At 33.9% G+C, this 24,453-nt stretch overlaps 1 long non-coding RNA gene across 1 annotated transcript; it reads left to right on the top strand.

Moving 5' to 3' along the window:
• The first annotated feature begins 5,928 nt into the window (after positions 1–5,928).
• LOC145090744 (uncharacterized) lies at positions 5,929–7,177 on the top strand. Its single transcript, XR_013701741.1, has 3 exons — positions 5,929–6,016; positions 6,751–6,809; positions 6,890–7,177. It is a non-coding gene; the product is annotated as an uncharacterized LOC145090744 (long non-coding RNA).
• The last annotated feature ends 17,276 nt before the right edge of the window (positions 7,178–24,453 follow it).

Genomic DNA, 24,453 nt, shown 5'->3' on the forward strand with positions numbered 1-24,453 from the left:
TTAGAACTCAACATTCAATTTCACTTAATATTTCATAATATTATTTACTTAAAACACGGTTTCAAAACGTGTATGTTACACATATTCTAGTTATCACCGATGATTTTAACTCTTCTGTGATGGCTGTTGCACGAGCTTGAACCCTTTGCTTACATGATTGATTTTTCCCAGTGGTGGACTTTGTGTTCCACCATTCAGGATACCCAACCAAATCGAAACATCCATTTATAGTGTGCCCTGATTTATGACAATAGGAACACCAACGGTCATCAGATTTTGATCCCTTTCCACGATCATCTTGTTTCATGTTTAACTGAGATATGAACTTTCCAGGTTGTTGTGTGCTTCCTTTTCATGTGGTTTGGAATACATATGAATTATTGTTGGTTCCACGAGTAGCGCCAATATTTCTTTGTTGTTCATCTTGACTAACAAGATGATATGCAATGCCCAAACTGGGACCGAACTGCTGCTGAGAATTTGGGTTTTCACAACATTAAACTCCTCATTGAGACCCATGAGGAAGTCATATAATCACTCATTTTCTCTTAAGTTAGTTATGTCTTTGTTGAGGTTGCACTTACATCCTTAGCAATTACAGGTGGGAATTTGACTCATAGACTCAATTTCGTCCCAAATACTTCTCCAATTGATGAGATCGATAGAGTCTTCTATCGGCACAGGTAGTGTTCCATCAACAAACTCAATCTTGTTCTTATCAAAGAGTGTGTTCTTCATCTCACTCTCCCAATCGCCATAGCTTCTATCACGTAACAGGTTTTCACCCACGAAATTTTGTCATGGATGATCTGTAGATGTGAGAAAAATAAGGAGACAAAATATCTAAAACAGATTTCTCGCCTGAACTAGAGGGTTTATCTGCTTCCACCATTATTATAAAAACTAGGTTCGAATATCGAGAGATTGATCTGATACCATAATAAATCTGATATGAAAATAACTTATGTTTTTCCTTCTTAATCAATAAAATAAGGAGATTACACCAGGTATATATATATATATATATATATATATATATATATATATATATATATATATATATATATATATATATATATATATACTATCAGAATTAGATATAGAAACAAACTCTAAATAAAAGGAAACATAAACAAGATAACTATAATCTACTATAATAAATGAAGGTTTTTTGTCACATGTCCTCTTCTCATTCATTTGGACACATGGTATTTTCTAGAATTTTTAAAATTTTTATTTTCCATTTGTCATTTTATTGTATTTTTTATTTTATTAAATTAAAATTCCACATTTAATGTCTAAGGTAATATATATGTAAAGTATTTATTAGAAAAAGTTTATATATGTAATGTATTCAATACATTAAAGTCTCACTAATTTTAATAATTCAAATTTTTCTCATTTTTCTTATAAATTCAAACTTTTCAAATTATTAAAATTTTATTTTTTTTTTTTAATTAAACTCATGTAATACATGGGTCTTACACCTAGTCCTTAATAGATAGAAGACTTGATAAGGAAGCAATCCAAATAACCATTTGGAAGACACGTGGACGATTCTCAACACCTAGTTATTAGGATATGCCAAACTTTCCTTTTCCTAGTTTTGAGGACATTAGTTGCTAGATTATAAATATAGGCCTTAGGTAGTTTATTTCATTCATTCAAAAATATTTTCCCTTCTCCCTATCCAAAATTGTAACGTTCTTCCTCTAGTCGATTTTAATATATACAAGTCTAATACATTATGGCGTTTGCGAGCAAGGGTTTCCATCCAAATTGTTGTGTTATAGTAATTATTATATGGCATGTACCAATGCAAAATGTCGGTTTACAAGAGAAGCTTGATTCGTTAACATTTGTAAAATCTGAAACCCCAAGCGAAACTATAGAAGAATCTCAAGAAGACGATGGTGGAAAAATCAGAAATACCGCTCTTGAGCCACAAGTGGAATTGCAAAATGAAGAAAAGATCGGGGAGCCTAACAACGATCACGAAATTAAAGCTGCAAATCCTATACCCGATATGAAGTCGGAGCAACTGGTTGAACAGATCTCCGACGAGCTTAATAAAGACCATGTTCAAGCACAATCTGGTAGCAACGATGAGGCTGTTAGGTTAGATCTGGAGAATCATTAAGTCGAAGGTACAGATTATGTACACGATATGACGTCAGAGCAACTAGTTGTTTATGAGACGAATCCGCTAAGTTTTGTGGCGGAGCAAGCCAACGGGAAAGGGTCGGATGGGAAGAACTGGATTCTCGTTACAATGAATCGAAGAGGATGAACAAAGAAGAGAATGTTCTGATACGGTGTCGGTATTTTAAGTGTTTGAGTAGATTTTGGTTATGATTTTGTAATTTTTGAGGTGGAGTTTAGTTTAATTCTTATAACTTGTGAAAAAAAGTCACGTCATCAAGGATATCGGTAATAACAAGTCTTAGACATTTTTTAACAGATAAAAATAGACTTTATGTCCTAAACTACCAAAAAAACCACGAGGAACCATTTAAATCAATATACTAAATTGTGTTGGGCTACACTAACAAAAACTTAAAATGATAAGAGCTAGATAAATTCAAACCTAGAATAAAGCTTCGTATTTTAAATATAATAATTACTATATTCAGCAATATAAGGTGATATTGCATTAATGTGTGTCACACTTTCCCTGGGTGGATCTCTTTTGGCATGCATGTCGATTTATGGATGTCCCATCGACTTATTTGCACTTGCATTAAATTATCTGACTAGTTATAACTTCAAAGTCATGGCCTTTTTAGCAGGAGCATAGGAAAACATTACTTTGTAGAATAAAGAGTATAAAAATACCTTTCTTGTTATACTGACATTGTTTTGCACTTACAAGTTCTTTCATTTAATTTTTCTAAAAAAATGTTCTTTACGATCTATGGGCCTATGGCCTATGGGCATGGCACCTAGTCATCACACAAAACCCAATTAATGACTTCTAGTCAAAATCAGAACACAAAACCCAGCCCATTATTCGTTTACTGAACAAAATGAATACACGTTTACTTATACAAACAAATAAATATAAATCCTTAAAAAGGAAGAATAAGATATATAAATTATCTCTATTGAAAAAATGGATACTTTTTTAACAAATTAGTTAACAATATTTAGTAGTTTACCACATACATACATTAAACTCAGCACCCAGAATAACAACTGAGAATGTTGTAACCTTTTTGTCCATGGCTTCAATCAAAATTTTGTAATTTAACTTTCTTAAAATTGAAAACCAGAAACTTTGATATATGAAAGAGAATATTAGGATTGAAGTGTAGGATAGAAAGTTTAAATGGCCATACAACAAACAACTGCAGGATATAACACCCTACCAAAGAAACAGTAGTAAAGCTTACATGTTCAAAATCCGAGAAAGATCCGTAAGGATTTTACCATGCATGGTGGATTCCTTCATCTGGTCACTTGTTACTTCAGGGAATACTTATACCTTGGGATCTTTATTTACTATTCAACTTTTTGGCTTTTGGAGAGACATCAAAATGGCCCTTGGACCTTGGTTTAATATTTTTTTCCTAATTTGATTCCTATGCGTCTGTTGTGTTATAGAATACTTTGATCATTATTTATTTCCCACCTCGATTGTTGGATGATTACACTGAATGGAGATAAGCTCACTTACAGGAACACTGGCCAAAATATGTTCGACAACTTATATAAGCTTCATATGAATTATTTTTGTGGGATTTTAATGTATGTATACCTTCTAACCTTCTATTTACATCGGAATGCTTACATTTGATTTGGTTTTAAGATGGTCACTTTTTTTTTTTTTTTTGGAAATTAACCAAATGTGGAATATATAGTTGGTTCGGGTCAATCCAGGGGAAAGACTAGTGCCTAATAGGATTTGTAAAAATTAATAAATTCTTTGATATAAGGTAGAGTAAACATCAAGATATGAAAAAGCAAATAAAAAGGATTCCTACTAGCTTATACAAATAACTAAAGCAAAGTTTTAGTAACATCGCATTAATTTAGATTTGTGTTTGTTTATTTTAGCTTTTAAGTGTAAACATCGTAGAACGCTCGTACTGACAAAGTGTATACATTTATATAAGAGTAAATTGCAAATTTGGACATTGTGTTTTATTCAAAATATACGTTTAGTCCAAAATTTAGAATTGTTTCAATGTCAATCCTTACGTTTGCATTTCACTGCGGATATAGTCTATGCGTTTTTACTGAAAATTGAAAGTTTAGTAAAAAATATGATGACATTTATATGGGTCGGAGATCAGATCCGCAACAACGTGCAAACTTAAGGACATCATTGGTACAATTTAGAAATTTTGATTGAGCTTTCAAATTTGGATAAAGCATAAAAGACTAAATCTGTAACTTAAACTTTACATAATTTTTTCATAGAAAATAAAAATGAAAACACTAATTTCTTTTAGACAAGAGAAGTATATGCTACGGAAAAATCATCAAGAAAAAACGTAGATATCAAAATGTGAGAAGCAAATTATAAAACATCACTACTTTTTTGCTTCCGTTTTAAACAAAGCTAAGGTTTAGACATGATATAAAAATAACATGCATTCCCATCATTTTGAAAAAGCTTTTTCAAGTTTTTGTTTTTTGCGAGGAAAATTCAATCTTACTCTCTAAAAAATAGTAAGATCATAAATCACTACTAGAAAAAAGAAGGATTTCCTACGAAAATTTCCAAAGAAAAGGAATTTCTCGGTATTACCTACGAATTACCGAGGAAAATCTTAGAAATAACCATAAACACGCTTTCCTCGGAATTTCCTACACTTTTCCTAGGATATTTATAAATACCCAACTTCCCTCAGTATTTCCTTTGTAATATTCTTTTTAACAATTTCTTTCTTGTAACAAAAAAAATCATATTGAGTTTATGTGGAGAATACACTCATTGTTCCTACACTTTTCCTATGAAGTTTCTACTAACTACACTTTCCTCGATATTTCTTTGGTATTTCCTACGCTTTTCCTAGGATCTTTATAAACACCCAACTTTTCTCGGTATTTCCTTAATAATATTTTTTTTAACATTTTTTTTCTTGTAACAAAATAAATCATATCGACTTTAGTAGAGAATACAGTCATTGTTCCTACACTTTTCCTATGAATGTTGTACTTACTACACTTTCCTCGGTATTCCCTCAGTATTTCCGAGGAATGTCCTAGGAACTAGCATATAAATGATCAATTTATATAGACACTTGTGATTCTTAAACAACTTAAACTATGACTGTTACTACACTTCACTACTAGAAAAGAAGTTTCCTTACTTTCCAAGGGATTTCCTAGGAATAGAATCCATTTTTTTAAAAAAATTCGATGTTGAAACGTCTTTTTTTTGTTCAATATTTTTGTACAGCAACATTATACATGACTTGTTTTTAGCTTACCAATTTATGAATGATATATACATATGTACGTATGCACACCACCATAACACATTACTCAAAGCATTTGTTTATCATTATATATTCTATATATTGTATGTCTATATATGTATGTTTACATATGTGTATAATATAGATTTTCGTAAGATCAAGTATTTCATGTATACAAAGTTGCACAAAATATGGAACAAAAAAATAAAGTTTGAACCTATAAGAATGAAAAAACGAGTTTGATTTCTAGGAAATCCCTTGGAACTTCAAATGCATTTCCTAGAAATTTGTGACGAATAATGTATTTCCTAGGAAATCCATCGGAAGTTCCCACACTTTTCCTAGGGATTTCCTTGGAACACAATCCATTTTCTAATATTAAAAGTTGAAACATCTATTTCTTTGTTCAATATTTTGTACAACTTCATTATACATGAAATGCTTTTAGTTTACCAAGTTATGCATGATATATACATTCGTAAATGTGCACACCACCACACTTTTCTTATGTGACTTCATCTTCCTGTGTGTCACCGCCAACGCCCTTGTCGCCTCCCTCTGTCAACATCGTTACTGCCTCCCAACGCCAGGTTTAGTTTCTGCCATTTTTTCTTTCGTTTACCCTAAATCCTAATGCTCTTTCATGAGCATCAAATCAGTTACACTTTGTATTTGGTATCTAGAAACAGGATTATCCTAACATTTTGTATTGTGGATACCAACTGTTTGAGTTAATTCCTCAAAGAACTTGTGTTTGTAGAAGTCCTTATAATCTTCACATAGTGGAGATGGCAGTGAGAGAGGAATTAGATATTTCAGGAAGATGTTTAGGAACTGTAAGGGCGATGGCAGTGAGACAATTCCTTCTAAAATGGTTAATTGTAAGGGCTTACTGAAATTGTCTTTTTTGTTAACTGTAAGGGCGATTGTCCACTGCAACCATCAGACCACTTAACAAGTTCATGGTTTCTTCTAGCAATTTCCTTACTCCCGCTTTATTCCTACATTATTGATGTTTTGCTAATATTTGTTGAAACACCCTCTTTAAACTTATAATTTTCAAAGATTATAGGTTTTGCTAACAGGTAGAGTTAGATTAAATTAGGCTTTTATACACATATGACAACATCGTGTTTTTCTTTTTATTAAATTTATTGCTTCTTTTAACTAAAGTCGTTGTTTGATTAAATATCTTATATTCCATATTTATTATTTAAATTGCTTTTGTTTCCTTATCTGCAATTTATATGGTTTTCTTGTAAATTGTTTTTAATATGTTTTCAAATTCTAATTCATCTTCTTTTTTTATTTCAAATCTCAACAGACTACAAATGGAGAGCAGATTACTATCAAAAGCTTGCAAGTTTTAATATACACAAAATGGTATTCTTGTTGTTTATGGTGTTTATTTTTTAGGACCTACACACGACCCTTATAATTTTGTTTGATTATGATCTTCCCAGGCTGACAGATACAACAAGAAATGAAGATCAACAACTAAGCGCCAACTTCATGTTGTCCATTAAAAATTTTAGTCTCTTTTTGGTATGATGGAATGGCGAAGGGAATGTAATAGAAGATTCCATTACCGTCCAAAAATACAGTTTGGTTACCTATACAGAAAGCAATGCTACACATGGTATGGTTTTCTAACTTTTGAAACGTTTCACTCATAATGACAAATAAATTTCAACTCTTTTGGTTTTGAATAGCAATGGACTTCTTGGTGGAGCTGTAAGATTGATCCATGCAACAAGTTGTGTTGTAAGATTTTTTTCTATATTTTGGGCAGAAAAAAATCTTGTTTCTTGTGTTCATTTTGATTTTTTTTTTTTAAACTCAGGTTTCCTCGAAAATGCCTAGGAAAATCTATTATAAAAATGTCACTAAAAAACTGTCAGAATAAATACTTCCTAGGAAATTCCTCAGAAAAGTATTGTACAAGGAAATGTCTCGGAAACATATTTCCTAAGAAATTCCTCGGAAATATATTTCCTAGAAAATTCATCGGAAAAATAATTCCTAAGAAATTCCTCGGAAATATATTTCCTAGGAAACTTCTCGGAAAAATATAGCCTAGGAAATTCCTCGGAACTACCGACAAAACATATCTCCTCGGAAATGCCATGGAAATCCCTTACAAAAAGTTTCCTAGGAGGGTTTTACCTACGCACAACTTTTCCTCGACATTTTCTCGGAAACACCGGTTTCCTAGGAATTTCCGAGGAAATTGTCCCTCGGAAAAGGCGTGTTTTTTTAGTAGTGAATAGTTATAAAATTCTATATACATCAAAAGAATGATAAGACTAATAATAGCTTTAATAAATTTCACAACTTAGTAAAAATAAGTATTTTATTAGAAAAAAATTGATGTTTAATCGAAAAAACCTAAATATATAATATATAATAATAATAATATAAATAAGGCTATTATAATATTAACAATTCAATCTACAAGCTTCTAGCGTTTAGTTTAATCAAAACACTTCAAATTCAAAAGCTACTTCATGTAGCGTTTAACAAAACGCTACAAGCTAAAAGCTACCTGCTATAAGCTACCTGCTACTAGCTAGTTTTGCCGAACACACCCATAGTTTGATTTCTTTATTTATCAAATTTTCAATGTTGATTGTTTATTTCTTTATATATTTTTTTAAACGACTTTGGATTTTTCTTTTATATATTATTATTGATAAAAGAAGTCATTAGGCCTTTCTAAATGCCAAAACTAATCCTTTTGAAGACAAAACATCGGGAGATCTAGGGACACTATAATTATTGATTTCTTTAGTTTTTACTAGAGTAAATTATACGAATCGGTCCCTTGTGCAAGTGAAAAAAAACGTCAAATCCTTAATTTCAAAACTTAATTCAGACCGTTCCTTATTATTTTAAAACTTGCGAGTTTCGTCCCTCTTTAGTTTAAATTTGCACGTTGTATCATTTGCTAGCCATAAAATGACTATATTGCCCTTAATACTTTATTTCTAATTTAATTATAAATTAATTTATATTAAAAAAAATTAAATACTCACCCTACCGCTCCACATTCCCTTTCCTATTACATTCCTTCTGCCTTCCTTGTTTCCAGGTCACTGAACGCCACCAAACACTTCACCGGCTTCATCTTCCAATGACGGACATCGCCTCACCGACTTCATCTTCTTCCAGCGAGCATTAAGAGACAACTTATCTCCTCTCAGAAACATCGAACCCCACCAACACAGACACCCCAAATGAAGAACTCTCTCTCTCTCTCACACACACAATTAAGAACTGTCAGACTCTTTCTTTCTTCTTTGTTCGAATCGGAGGCGGATGCGGCCATTGTCTCTGACGACATGGTTACAGAGGGTTGTAGAACACTAGTCTTTTTCTATCTTTTCTATTTAAATAAGAACCAAGTGCAGATTTGTTTCATGACCGAGTTCACCTGATCAATTCCCTCATAGGATCGAGTGTATAGGGTTTCAATACCATTTTAGATCTGTTAGTTTTATCGATTCCCAGAAATCAAACTCATAAAGATCAACGGGTGGTTTCCAGATGTCCGATTCTACATGTTTGGGGGATTTCAACATCGATCTCATCATCAATTTTGATTTTCGAATTTTTGTGTGGATCTCAACATCGATTTTGATATGTGGCCCAAATTTGGTTACAAATTGTGACCTATAGGTGATGGGTGGTATTGGAATAGGTATATGGTGGTGTTGTCAGAATAGGTAGGAGGTGGTGGTAACGGAATAAGAGAAGGATACGAAGGATGAATGGAAGGAGAGTTGGTGAGTTGGTGAGGTTGAAGCTTGACAGTCGGGTGGTGGTGTCAAAGGAACTGGTGGTGCCGGAGGAGCTGCCGGTGATAGGTGGTGGTACCGGCTGGGGAGAGATGGGGATATTTGTTTTATTGTTTTTTTTAATTTAAAACTGATTAATAAATATAAGAAAATGAAAAGAAAATATTAAGGTCAAAATAGTCATTTCATGTAAGTTAATTTTTTAAAATAAGGACTAAACGTACATTTCGACATGTGCATAATTGATAATTCATGTAATTTACACTTCTTTCTACAATTCTCCTGTAACGCTTGGTATAGGTATGAAATAAATTCATTTATTTTCAAACGTACATCTCTTTCTTCGAAATCGTCTTTCTAGCGAAGCCATCATATCAGAACACCGAAGTACTCATGCATGGACTACCTCATAGTTCTTTTCTTTTCCGAAGAAATCCCCAAGGTACCACTCGTGCAGTACGTCAAGTTCAATCCAAGGATTCATACGATTGATCTATCACTGAGGAATGTATGCATAAGAGTGATATATAATCAAGGTTCTACAGGTTTAGAATTGATGATTTCACTTTAACTTCTTTTTCCTCGATGGGATGTGAGCTTAAAGAAGAATCAGTTATTCGACTACCTTTTCAATCTTAATTATATACGACTCGTATACACGATATAGTGATCGTTGAACCAAGTATGAATTCTAATATGAACTTCAGGACGGAGAACTGCCCAAGTCTACGAGTAATCGCATCGTCATGTGAACAAACTTAGAACCCAGTATGACTCCTGTAAACAGATCGCCCTATAGTCTAAACACCCGCAGAGATACAAGAAACAGTCCAGACAACTTAGCAAACCACACAGTGATAGAATAAGAAGACTAGGCTTCTCACCCTGGAGAACCCCGGTCATATTCTTCCAGAGATCGACTGATTGCATCATATGTGCCTCGGCTATTGAGGGCTCCGTCCAAATTTTTTTGTTAGAAATCGTTGTCTCTGCCTCGCATAGATGAATTGGTTGAGCAAACGCAAGGAAAGAATTACTTTCAGAAATGGACCTGAGATCCGAATATCACCAGTTCGAGTGTTAGGGAAAGATGTCCAGAAGACTATCTTCCAAACTCGATGCGGACACATCGAGTCCGTAGTGATACCCTTCGGATAGGACCAATACGCCCATAGTATTCATGAGCTTAATGAATAGAGTCCGTCTTTCTTACTTGGATCAGTTCGTCATTATCCATGTAACGACTTACTTATCTACCCTCGTGGTAAGAAGGAACCCTTGGAAACATTACCTTTAGAGGTACTTTTCGCGAAGTTCTCTCGGCACGAGTTTTGAAATTGAAGAGTCAAATTTCTATGACACACTATTAGTGATGTGGGAATTTCTGAGTACTCTTTCAATTTGTCAAAACCGTTAAGAATTAGTCGACACCAGAGAAGCCGACAGACATTCGCCAAATTATAGGTCTTACAGACCTACTGTCATAGTTCATCCAGAACTCCTCGTAAATCACAGAAATCCGTAAGACTTTGACCCAGCAAGAGGTGACCTTTGACAGGGAAGATAAGCAAGAGAAAGAACCTTTGGAATTCCAAGTGAGAGACCAAGTTCTTTAGGAAGTCTCACTCTGGGAACGGCTTAATATGCTTCGTAAAACGTGGAAAGCTAAATCCAAGATAGATAGGACCTCCGAGATTCTTACCAAAATCGGTCCTGTATCTCGTAGACTAGATCTACTCCGCGAACTCATTAACGTACATTTACTCTTCGCGTCTCGATCGTTAAACCGTACCTTTCCGTTAGGACTCTTGTAAGTCCACTCGTCGAGATCCTCGCCTTCGTATTAGAACCGTAGTGACCCTCGACCGAGAGGTCAAGCGGACGAAGCAACGTCGTCGCCCATTAGTGAAGGTTCGTTGGGATACCAACCGAGAACCCGATTTCACTTAGGAGCGCTAGAACCAATAAATTAGGAAGTTTCCTCCTCATGACTCGATCATTCATACCTACTTCCTTGCCTAAATTCTAATTTCGGGACGAAATTCCTTTCAACAGGGGGATGATGTGACAACCCAAAATTTCCATCCTGAACAAACCATATCAAGCCAAGAGAAGTTAGAGCAGTTACAGTGAAATTTCAGACTTTGGGTATAAGTTTGAGTATTTCAGGACTAGCACTTAAGGAGATATCAGGAGAGTGGATGCACTAGGGTTTTGTGCAACACTGTTATTCCAATACTCTAGGATATTAGAGTGCATTCCGGGAATAAAAATATTTTCTACCAAAAATCCTAGGACTATATATAGAAACCTGAACCATATTCATTCATTAGTTACATTTCCAACTAGAGAAAAGCCGAATTCTCTCTCACGGATCTTCGGGTTTTTATCCAAAATCGTGAGTACTTCTATCTAGTTGTATTATATAGCTTAGATTGTGTTTTATAACATCAAAATCGGATCAAAACCCCAAGATTCGGGAGTTTACCGCCCAAGAACACTTGGAGAGTAAACTCCTTTTTAAGGGCCAAAAGAGTGCCCAATGTCCCTCAAAGCCTTGGAACTCAAACTAGAAGCCACCATTACATGTTTTAGACCACAAAACAATTAAGAATCAAGGCTAGAAGTGAGTTCACGGCCAAGGAAGTTCTTGGGCCGTGAACTCCATTTTTAAGTGTCAAAATGCCTTAAAAACCTTCCTTAAGCCAAGAGACTAATTTAGACTTATACCCTAAAGTGTTTATAGCCTAGAAAACATAAGGAATCACAAGGATAAAGGAGTTTACGGCCAAGACAAGTTCTTGGGCCGTAAACCCCTATAAATGGGACAAATGACACCCTAACTCCTTCCTTATGCCTAGAACCCAACATAGATCATATCCTTGAAGTGTTAGGAACCTCAAAACATCAAATGGTACTCCTTACCATGAGTTTACGGCTGTAAACTCATGGGGGAGTGGTCCCAGGGCCGTGAACATCAAGTAAGGCCATTTTAAGGCCTTAAACCCACCCAAACACTTGTTTAAGCCTTGAAGCACTTCACCACTTAAACTGTAATAATGTTAAGCTTCATTTAGTGACCTAAGAGAGAGTTTATGGCCAGGAGTTTACTCCCCTGGGCCGTAAACTCCAATACATATGGTCTTTTGACCATAAACTCCCATAAGAGGTCTTGCACTCCTTTGTTGCAACCCATTAGCCTTCTAGCACTTGACCAAAGTGTTTTCCTCACACTAGGATATTTATACATGTTTAATTAGTGTTATAATCACTAATTGTTTATATACATATGTCTTCATATGTAATTAGGACCATTGTGTGTGTCTAAAGTCTTCACTTGACACCTAGCAGTCCTACCTCTTCAGCTCATCTGTATCACCCACAATAGGTGAGTTCATACCCCTTAATCAATGTTTTAACTATTTTTAAATGTTTTATGGGGGGATACAAGTAGAATCATGCTACTTATTATATCAATCACATGTGATTAATAAGCAGCATTCAAATGATTTACTAGTCATTAGCCGTTTTACCAAACAGTTTCCTTCAAATGATTTTCATAAACACTTTATATGTTTAAAACTCCTTATTAAACTGTACATTTTACTCTTTATGTTTCATTTCAAACTCATTTACAACTGTGTTTCAAACAAATGTTTATTTATATTTAAACTGTTTTATCAAACTCATGCTTTCAAACTGTTTTATAGATTGACATCAAGTCGATCTTTTCTTAGATAATAATTATGTTGAAAGGTTTTACAAAAATTATTTTATGCTTTTATATTATAAATTACATGCCTCTATATGTATAGTTATATAAGAAATGTTTAAAAGACTTAGGAAGGCTATCCACCCTATTTCCTTTTCCTCGATTTGGATGTGGTCTGGTGGGATATCAGGTACTCGTCCGAAGGTCGTTTAAATATTTGTTATATATCATGTGTACATATATATTCATAAAGGTCCTTCCAGTTCATCCAATGCCCTTGGGTAGCAAGGGTATACATCCATGTTCATACGTACCAGTTATATTACTATTAAGCTACTATATGGGTAGTTTAGGAAGATACTAGAACTATTACTAGAAAGCGATATCATACAATGAGTCAGTTCATTCATGAGTCAATACTTTCTAGAACATTACAGTACATTACTATACTTGCTAGATAGAGAGAGCATACATTACAGCTAGAACATTACAGTACATTACTATACATGCTAGATAGAGAGAGAACACACATTACAGCTAGCACACGTAGAACATTACAGTACATTACTATACTATTACATGATCACACTTACATGAGTACAATTACATGATCACACTTACATGAGTACGCTTACATATACATAGAACAGACGTCACTAGGTGCTATAACATGGAACAAGTTCAGGATCTAACTATACCGATGAATCACAACGCAATTGTGATAGTTATATCACGTATACATGATCAGAGTAATGTGGATGCTCACGGTTTGCATACATGCAGGCGTCGTGGGTAGGTCCCAAAATCCCTTTGACAGGGGAGCGTATAGCCTGGGATCTAGACATCACATTATACCTTATCCCTCAAATAAGGCAGTTGAGTACCGATGTAGTTATTTACATCAAATACTACAGTACTTAGAAGAATTACCCTAGACTTTAGGTAATTGGTACGGTTGTAGTTCAACGCTACACCATAGTACTATTTCATTTTTCCCATTACGTTCACTTCGTGAATATTCACACGACGCACAGTAATGTAGAAAACTATATTTTTGGTTAATGATAGTCAGACTTGGGAAAATACACATTCTTACTAGAGACACACACACAGACACTAGATGCCTTGGTAGAAGGCTACATAAAGATCAGTTAAGTCTTGGTAGAAGACTCCCTGTTATAATAGTAGGAATCATAGGGATTTCTAGAGTTTTTCAAACGTTTACAGTTGTTTTACATACATTTTCAATACTTACGATTTACCTACATTTTCAATACATACAAATTCTTACATACAAATTAAGACACTAAAATACTTATGATCTCACCAGCTTCAAAGCTGATACTCGCTTTCAAAATTACTTGTATTCTCAGGTCATCATAGACAGGTACCGATGCAAGGTTTAGAGAAGATGGAGCTTGTTCAAGAATCATCTTTCATTTTGATTTATGCTTTAGTGTTTATCAAAATTTGACAGAACACACTTGTATAATAATTATATTATTAATGTAATGGATGATGTTGTTGCTTGTTTACTATTTTTCATTGTTGTGATACTGTACATGACGTCCTCCGCCCCAGAACGTTTCCGCCGTTCTTGGTTTTGGGGTGTGACATCGGATCACGATATCGCGATTCTACCTTTGAAGGGAACTCGGTGAGTTGAAGGATAACTCGACGAGTTGGGTCAACTCGGGGTGTTGACTTTGACTTTGACTAATGTTGGCTCTTTGGATTTGATGTATTGTGTTGAATCTAAGGAGTTGTTTATGTTTAGGGATTGATTAGAGTAGATACTCAGAGCTAGGGACTATTCAGCTACTGTTAGTATTTGAGGCGAGTCTTCTTACCACACTCGTGGGTCGAAGGTACCAAGGTCGGCCCATAAATGATATGACATGTTTGTATTGAATGGGAAATGATATGTTATTTGATTTATGCATGGGTTTATGTGAAGACCATGGGGGACCCCATGACACTTGTCAAGACCATGGGGGAGCCCATGGCATAAGGATATAAGACCATGGGGGTAACCCATGGCATTCCATTGAAGACGATGGAGGGAGTCCATGGCAATTTGTATGTATATGTATGAGCATGACATTACGTGGTTATATGTTTTGTGTGAATGGGAAACTCACTAAGTTTGTGCTTACAGTTTATTTGTATGTTTCAGGTACTTCTAGTGATAAGGGCAAGGGCCCGACTTGGTGACGATGCATGCATTCTCTGGTGTTTTCACATTTGGTCCTTTGTACTTTGAATTTTCAAAATAACATGGACCTTTAAAAGAAGAACACATTTCACCATTGACCGTGCGAGTTTCTTCTAGTGATTTTGGACCATTCACTTTATTTTAAATAATTCTTAAAAAAATATGCTTCGCCAAGCTTAGGAGAAACCGAGTGAATTCTACCAATAGAATATCCGACTTTCTTTGGCTTCCAAGTTTGAAGTTTAGGTTTCCAAAAAAACTTTGTAGGAAATTCAACATATGTAAGTTTTCGTGCTTCTTTATTGATTTCATTACACTTCATCCAAGATATGAACATTTAAGAAGCAATTGAAGGTCGGTCAAGAACATCTTCAATATCATCGTCTGCCTCATATGCAACTTGTTGTTGCCCAGGCAAATGAAAAGGCAGTCTAATCACAGCAGTATACCTATAATGAACATCATATTTAAAAATCCGCCATGATGTTTCACATGCATGTATATATATCTACAATCATAGTATTCTTTGATTTCATAGACTGCGTCGTTGTTATCAGAATCGTTATTGCTTTGCACCATTGCAATAGTCGCTCTATCACGACCCTTGTTTATATATTTAAATAAATATTTTATAGAATATCCTTGATTGCACCATTCAACATTAATGTATGCCTGATAGCCTTTCAACAGATATTTGTTGTATGGAACAACATTTCTGTTATCTAAATGAACACCAAATTTTTCACAAAATTTCCATCATTTCTTCTCCTATATAAGGGAAAACCATCTGAATCAACTAAAGTATGATTACAGAATGGATTTGGAAAGTTTTTAGAACACTTTTTGTCCACCATGCATAGGCTATTCAAATTTTCAGCTCCACATGGATCGTGAATCATGAACTCCCTGACAAGTGAATAGAATTTTGGATCTTCATCAATATTTGGAATCTCAGCATAAATAATTGGATCGATATATTCAACTGTACGAAGCTTGCAGTCAAAATGCATAAATAGACATATATGACTATGAGGCAGACCTCTTTTTTGAAATTCAATTGTGTAAACCACTGCATGTAAAAATATACAAATAAGATATAAGTTAGCACCTAAAGAAGGTTATATATATATATATATATATATATATATATATATATATATATATATATATATATATAATTTTAAATACCTGCTTGAACCTTGCCAAAAAATTCATTTTCCCTTAAATTTTTAATAAATGCATCCAACTTAATCTTAAGTAACCTACATAATATATCCGGTCTATCTTTTGGATGAAGTGGAGTGTCCTTAAGAAACCTTTGAGCTTATGACCATTTTGGAATACATGTAAATGTTATGAAAAAATCAGGATAACCAAACCATTTACATAGCGACATAGCATCCAAATAGTTTTGCATCATATAACGTGCACCACCGGTAAATGAAGAAGGTAAGATCACATGTTGCCCAACGTTCGAAATATCTATACTCCCACGTGCTTGGTGATTACGCAGATTCTCATAAGACTTGCATCTAAGAGTTTTTTGTTGCTTACGTATGAAATATAATCGCTCACTTTCAATTATGGTATAACCATCAACTAAAAATTGTTGGAACAACCTTTTAGCATTAAGAAGTAGTGAGAATGATTGATCTCTATCTTGAATTTTGTAAGCGAAAAATTCTCTAATTGTACATGTCGGGCGCTTGCTATTACTTAAAGATGCCATACCTCTATGAAGGATGTCAACTCTATAACCATCATTGTCGTATTGAAATAGTAATGGATACTGAAGAGCAATGTAAGAAGGATGTAATTCACTTATACGCTTTAGTAATCCTGATGAGGTTTCAACAATGATGTCTCTTTTTTCAATTGAATCACAAATGTCACCAACAATTAAAGCGACTACCTCAGAAGAAGTTGGTAAGTTATATGTCCTTCCATCTTGTTCTCTTTTTCTAATTTATCTTAACTTCAAATTAGCTCCAAGATTTTCATGAATACTGTCTCTTACCATCCTATAAGACTTGACCAACGCATTGTTTGAATCGAACATAACCTTCAAAAATTCTATAATCTGGAGATCATATGATCTTGAACTTGGTGTAGAAGCGCTGGTTGGTCCACTGAAAATATTATAAAAAATTATTTATTGTTAGTAAATAAAATTAAAAGAATTAAAATGATTTACTAAAGTTAATTGTAAGAATATACACAATATTTGTCGAACTATTTGAAATCTCGTTCTCCGTATCATATATGTATAACTGACATAATTTTGGTCTAGATCCACCTGTAGGTAGAAGAGGTGACATACAATGATAATTTTGACCGGTAAGTCTAAATGTGTATGGTGCATTGTCCGTGTTGATGGATGAATCAATTTTGTCTCTCATATATGTAAATGAAAACATTGAATTGTAATGTCGAACGTTCTTTATAAAGTAATGATAGATTCGTTGAATGAAATGAAGCAAATATAACATAATAAAATGCAACTTGCAAAAATAAAATACATCAAAATGGTGATTATTTACAACAAAAATATAGAAATGAATGAAAGTCAATAAAAGATTTAACTGCAAAATTAGTCTCTATACTTATATAGTTAGCAAAAGATATATGAATGGAATCCAAAAAAATTTCAAACTTTGACCAATGAATATTAATTGAAACTAGTAGGATACCTCGGGCTTCGACCGGGTCAATGTGTGCTTTTTTTGCGTGTCATTCTGAAATGTGTCTCTGTTTCACATGGTTCGACTGCTTCAAATTTTTCCTATGATAGGATTGCATTTGGGAAAACATACAAAGACGAATAAAAAATAGATTTGGGGTTAAGCAATGCTAACAAAGTAACCCATCACCTTTCAAATTAAAAAAAATTGATGAATTGGTCTTTCATTTTAAACATAAGAGTGTACTACAATAAATTCAAACAAAAAAAAAGAACCGGGGAAATATCTCTCTTGTGGTACAGATTGAATCCATAGAGCTTTTCTAAAACATGAAACAAAGAATCGGAATTAGTTTTATCACTCTAATTCCATCCAACAAAAAAACAATTTTTTTTTATTTCATTCCAATGGAATGAATGATTCCATTCCATACCTTGACCTTCTTCTTGGGTTCCTTCTCAGCAACTTCTTTCACATTACTGCATGGTAGTTTAACACTAAGTTCCAAATTTTCAATAATAAAAACTTCTTGGATGTAAGGCTGCCTTTAGTGTAACAACTCGTATCCCTACAAAAAAAAATGGTCATAAAATTGAATTCTTATATTAATCCACAGATTTGGATGCTCCAAAAACTAAACGATAGATATGAAGGAGAGTCATCCATAACTGTTCCATTTAACTGATATGAAATCGAAATGGAACCTATAATTCCATATTCACTGGACCATCTTGCTTCTCCGACTATATAAGCAGTCCACCACCACTAAATCATGCATCACTGTTATAAATCAATGTTAGGTTAAATAAATTTGAGTAATTCCAGGGAAAAAATGTACCGCCATAATTCATATATGAACCAATAATAACATGTCTATTTCTAAGTTGATGTGGACAACCTGCAGGGATGAAAACAGCTTGACAAAGGTATTGTTCAAGTGTCCATGGCTCCAACATCATTTGATTTGTTCCAAATCAATGGGATTTTTAATATATATATATATATATATATATATATATATATATATATATATATATATATTTAAAAAAACCTTTTAAATATGTAAACATAATTTTGATAACTGACAAGTAGGGTGCTGTGAACAAATTTAGTCAGAGGGCAACCAAAAGTAAATATGATTAAACCCAAGTCAATAGTAGATCGTTTACACAAATAGTCTAAGTTAAGTTGATACAATGTAATCTAAAAGAATATATAACAAAAAAATCTGTTTTTATTTTTTAAAAACAAATCATCTTCGTAAATTTTTTACCCTTATAATTTGCCACATCTGGGAAATGCATGCATACTACAGTATAACAATTAATTTACAGATAATTAGAGAGTGAGCTTGCAGTGATAAAGAACATGGCAATTTGTTTTCTTAGTGTGAAATAATTAACCAGGGGTATGCTGGGATTCGCGAAGAGTGAAAATAATGCTAGACATGAAAGTATAAGATTCTGGTTTGGTTTTACGTGGGATTGGTGCAGTAGAATTGATAAAGGGCAATTTCGTCTTTTGTAGTTTAAAGATGGATATTACTATTTCAATCAAGTTAACATCTACCGGGAAGGTTTCTGTTGGAATAAGAAAACCAAAATAAGAATAAATAGAGGGTTTTTAAAGGGTTCTCCACTATACAAGTTAATAATGCTGCAGCAGGGGCACTTTTGTCGTTAAGCAATAGATGCAAGGGAAGGCGATGAAGATTCCATTTTCAAAAGATTGATGCCATCATGCTTAACCCCTTAAAAACAGGCCTTGTGGGGTATCAAAACAACATCAACGAAATAGCTTAGAGCATCCTTGAAATACAGTAAAAACTATATTTTTAATAAATTTTTTTATAAAACAACCTGACCATACCTAAATGTAAATGTCGATGTTTATAACTGTATAAACCACTGAAACACACACTTGTGTCCACCTTGTACTGCAGTCTGCATATTTCATAAAAACAAAGAATACCAATATGTATAAGTAGAAATAAGTACAAATCGAAGCATCAAAGAGAAAAAACGAACAATGGGCTTTATAATCGAAACGTATGTTATGATTTGTCATCGCATTAATGGCTCAATGACTGTTGATGGACTGATGAAACCTAAAGTCAAATAACAATGCATAAAGTCAACACGCGCTATCAATCAAACTCATATGGAATTAGGGCTCGTTTGCGAAAACATACCGTAGAAGCGGTGGTTCTAGGGTTAGGCAGAATGAAATCGATTTGAGGTACCTGAGGTAGATCCAAAGTGGAGCGGAAGGGCTTCGGGTCTGGTGGCGATTATAGCCATGAACGGTGGTGATATGGGGAACACCTTTGAAGATGACGGAACTGAAGCATAACGCCTTCGGGACCCAAACCTGAACTAAACATCAGGAAGCTTTGAAACTGCAAGGTGCGCATCATCGGTTCCTATTCAGATGAAGAAAAATAAGAAGAATCGAGAAGATATGGAGGAAGTAAACTAACCCTGGTGGAGGATTAAGATGAACGAAAGCTAGAAACGAATCCGGGAAAAGCGACGGAGCGGTGAGAATAAGAAAGATATCAGGTGGTTTTGGTTGAATCAAGAATGCATCGAATAGAAGATAGAGAAGGAATAAATTTGGAGTTGGCACGTACAACCGAGAATACCAATAAAGATCAACTGTTAGCGACGTTGAAAGCGGAGGAAACATATTAAAAAACACCCCCTGTAAATAAATTAGAAAGTCCACAAAAATTGTAACAACATTACAGGGACCAAAGTTGGATAAATTTTCAACAGTTAAAATTTATCACAATCTTAATATATGGCACCAAACGGTACCCCCCCCCCCTCCCCCACCCCTCTCACACATACGCACGTCTCCATATCCACTAGGGGTGAGCAAAAACCGCACCGCAACTAAAATTAACCGCAAAAACCGTATAAACCGCAACCGCAATAAAAACCGATGGTGAGGTTTTCTGTTTTTCAAAAACCGCAAATTTGTGGTGCGGTGCGGTTATTAGTTTCCAAAAACCGCAAAAAAACCGCACCGCTCCGCATATATTATATACAATTTTTTATCAATTATTAGTTTATTAAATATTAAAAATAAGACAAGTTTCATGAATGAAAGACGGATAAAATACTAAAAGACAAAAGTGTTTGGTTTTTTCTTATGTTTAAATTTGAAAAAAGGATGAAATTAGAAAATTTTAAGATACTTATTGTTAATTACAATTGATTTGATGTTTTTAAGATATTAGTTGTTTGAGGTTTATGTTAAATAGTTAATTGTCTTATACCTTATGGTTTTTATTATTATTACAAGTAATATGTTTGAACTCTTAAAACTATTTGAACTCTAAATTGTGGTTAAAAACCACGCAAAATAAGCGCACCAAATCCATGCGGTTAATAACCGCAACACAAAAAAACAAAACCGCACCGCAAAAATAACCGCCTAACCGCACCGCAAAAATAACCGCACCATGCGGTTTTGAAAATGGATTAACCGTATCTGCGGTTAGTGGTGAGGTTTTGGCTAATAACCGCACCGAACCGCACCGCGCTCACCCCTAATATCCACACAATACACACATGGACACAGTCGATGATGAACACACACACCCCATAATCGATTTGCAAGTGTGTATGTTGTGTGTGTTCATCTCGTTCATCCTAAAGAAGCTCTTAAAAATCGACAGTTGGCAGCCCAAACAAAACCCATAAATTGATTTGCAAGTTTGTGTTAATCGTGTTCAACCATGAACCGATAAACGAAATCAATTTATGGGCTTCATCTTCTCCACCCCTTTCCTCTTGCCGGTACATCGACTTCCACCTATACCCACAAACTTGAATAACAGAGGAGAAAGCTTCTTTCTATGTTTTCTCCATTATAGCTTTTCCTCCAACACCTTCATATTTACAGCGTGTAACAAAGACTCACTCTATCTTTTTACAGAAATACTTCTTTAGCAGTTCCAGATGATTACACCTTTATGTTTACCATTACAGCTTATTCACACCATCCGAAACTGTTGGGTTTTGCTCAAAATTGCCATACAATGGTAATTAACTTGGGTATGGTACAGATGTTTGTGTAGGAAACGCTTTTGTTAATATGTATGTTGTGTATTCTAGAACTGATTATGCCCATAAAGTGTTCGATGAAATGTCGTAACGAGATACAATTACTTGGACGAGTTTGGTCAAACAGTATGCAACTGTTTACGAAAATGGTTGAAAGAAAATTCAAGAAGGGATCTTGATTTTCAACAACATGGAGTTATTATGGGGGATTTCACCTAAAATTGAACATTTTGGATGCTTAATAGACCTTTTTAAGTCGCGTTGGTGAACTTGAAGATGCATTCGGACGACTCCCAAGTCTTCTCTGATGGATCCGATGGATCAGGCGTGCACCTCACATGCTTTCCTATGTCATAGCCTCTTCAAACAGTGTCTTATGGCATAATTGTCAAAAAGGATGCTTCATCACAAAGTATTTGTTATTTAATCCAAGTGAAGTTATTTCCTGAGATGCTATAAGTACAACTCGGTATTGCACTTTTATTTGGATGGATTTATTCCGCGCAGAGAGAGAGAGAGAGAGAGAGAGAGAGAGAGAGAGAGAGATCTTTGGTGGTTGGATGGGGTTGATAACTTTTTTTAGAGAGAGAGAGAGATCTTTGGTGGTTGGATGGGGTTGATAACTTTTTTTTTATATATAGAAGGGTATTAAAATAAATATAAAAAAAATAAAAAGGTAAAATAATCTTTTTTAACTTTGGGATATCAAAAACACAAAAAATATTTTATTTTAAATTATTGATTCAAGTTGAAAACTTTTTAGACTACTGTTCATATTTTTTTTATTAACCATAGGGACTACTTTTGCAGTTTAGTCTCAATAAAATCATGCAATTATGCACCATTTTAAATGAAAGTTAACAAATCTAGTTTGGACATGAAAAACAGTATCATTTTAACCGTAAAACCGCACTAGCTCATTTTTTGGTTAAAAACCGAAACCACACCCAAATAACTACAAAACTGCAAGCGAAACCACAAACTGCACCGAATAAAAACCACAAATTTCGTTTTTTTCCCTATAATAACCGCCACTTGCGGTTCATGGTTCGGTTTGATCTAAAAACCGCACTGAACCGCACAAACAAAAAAAAAATAGTAGAATGATACATCATAATTTATAGATCATAAATATTCATGTTTAGAAATAAATTGTTATAAATAGGAAAGATAATATATTATATACTTTTTGTAATTAGACTAAAAATTTACTAAATTTAAAGATAAACCAAACATTACTTTTTCTATAATGAATATATTGTAATTTATGATGTGTCTTTATTTCAATATAATGTAACAGGTTACCAAGAGATGAGTTGGACTCCACCTTGATCAATTTGCTAAAATAGTGGTTTAACGACGTGGATACTGCATGATGGTGGGGTTTCTACAGATAGGTTTTCGGGATGAAGGAGACGAGAGAAGATATATTTATGGTTGTTTGCTAATGGATGGATGTGGGTTCAACAACAATGGTGCTCCATGTCAATTGTCAAAGAGAATTGATCGTTCATTTTTTTCAAGACATCAAAACCAAATCATATGGAATCCATGAAAAATGACATATGGTAATCACTTATCATCCAACATATATAAATCTGTTATAATACTCTTACAATTATAAAAATTTAATGGTTCAAGTGATACATAAAATTTAAATATATGAACAGTAAACGCAATCTGTCTCAAGATTTGTTTTGGTAAATAGATATCATGGTAGCTAAAGACTAAAAGAGAAATGTATATATGATTAAGAAATAAGTATTTTAAGTAAAAAAGTTGGTTTTAATGATATGTTAAGGTAACTATTGAATAACAAATAAATTTTAACATGTTTAGAAGCTAGAATCAAGAATCAAGACAAATTAGTCAAAAGACTATGTTAAGTTTATAATAAGGTCATGAAAATACTAATGATAAATTAGGATAAAAACTAAATTCTTAGATAAATTGATAAAGGTTATAGTTAATACTAAAAAGAATAGTTCCAATAACAAGTTCTAAAACATAAAACTAATAAAAGAATTATTGTATTTATGTTTTATATGGTATTGTGGTATTTGTAACAAGACGTTATAATAAATCAACAGTATGAACTAAGGCTAAGAGAAATAGGGTGTGACATCCTATGTGGTAGATGATATGAAATTTAAAGGTCTCTCTTTGTCTCTCTCTCAATTGGATGTTGGAGCCTAACCGGACCATGTCATCATCACCACCACTCCTTTCAACCTAATTAAATACATTATAATTAGTATCCTATTATGAAGCCTAGGGATGTTCTTCGCGGTCTGGAATTCGAACGCAACCAAATAAATCGAAAACGGAACAAGACTAAATGGAGGAATAAAAAATCGGGCCTTTTAAACCAATACAGGTCTAAATCGATTCGGGTAATAATCATGTTCGGTTAGGTTATTAAATGAAAAAAAAACAAATAATATGTACAATATGCGTAAGGACTCAACAGAGCTGAACAGAACCTAAAAGAACTGAATAAACCAAATTGTCTGGTACTTTTTTTAAATTGTTAAAGTATTCCATGCTAC

This window comes from Lactuca serriola, chromosome 2 (assembly GCF_051521515.1).
Source record: "Lactuca serriola cultivar US96UC23 chromosome 2, Lser_US96UC23_V15, whole genome shotgun sequence".
NCBI classification, from domain to species: domain Eukaryota; kingdom Viridiplantae; phylum Streptophyta; class Magnoliopsida; order Asterales; family Asteraceae; genus Lactuca; species Lactuca serriola.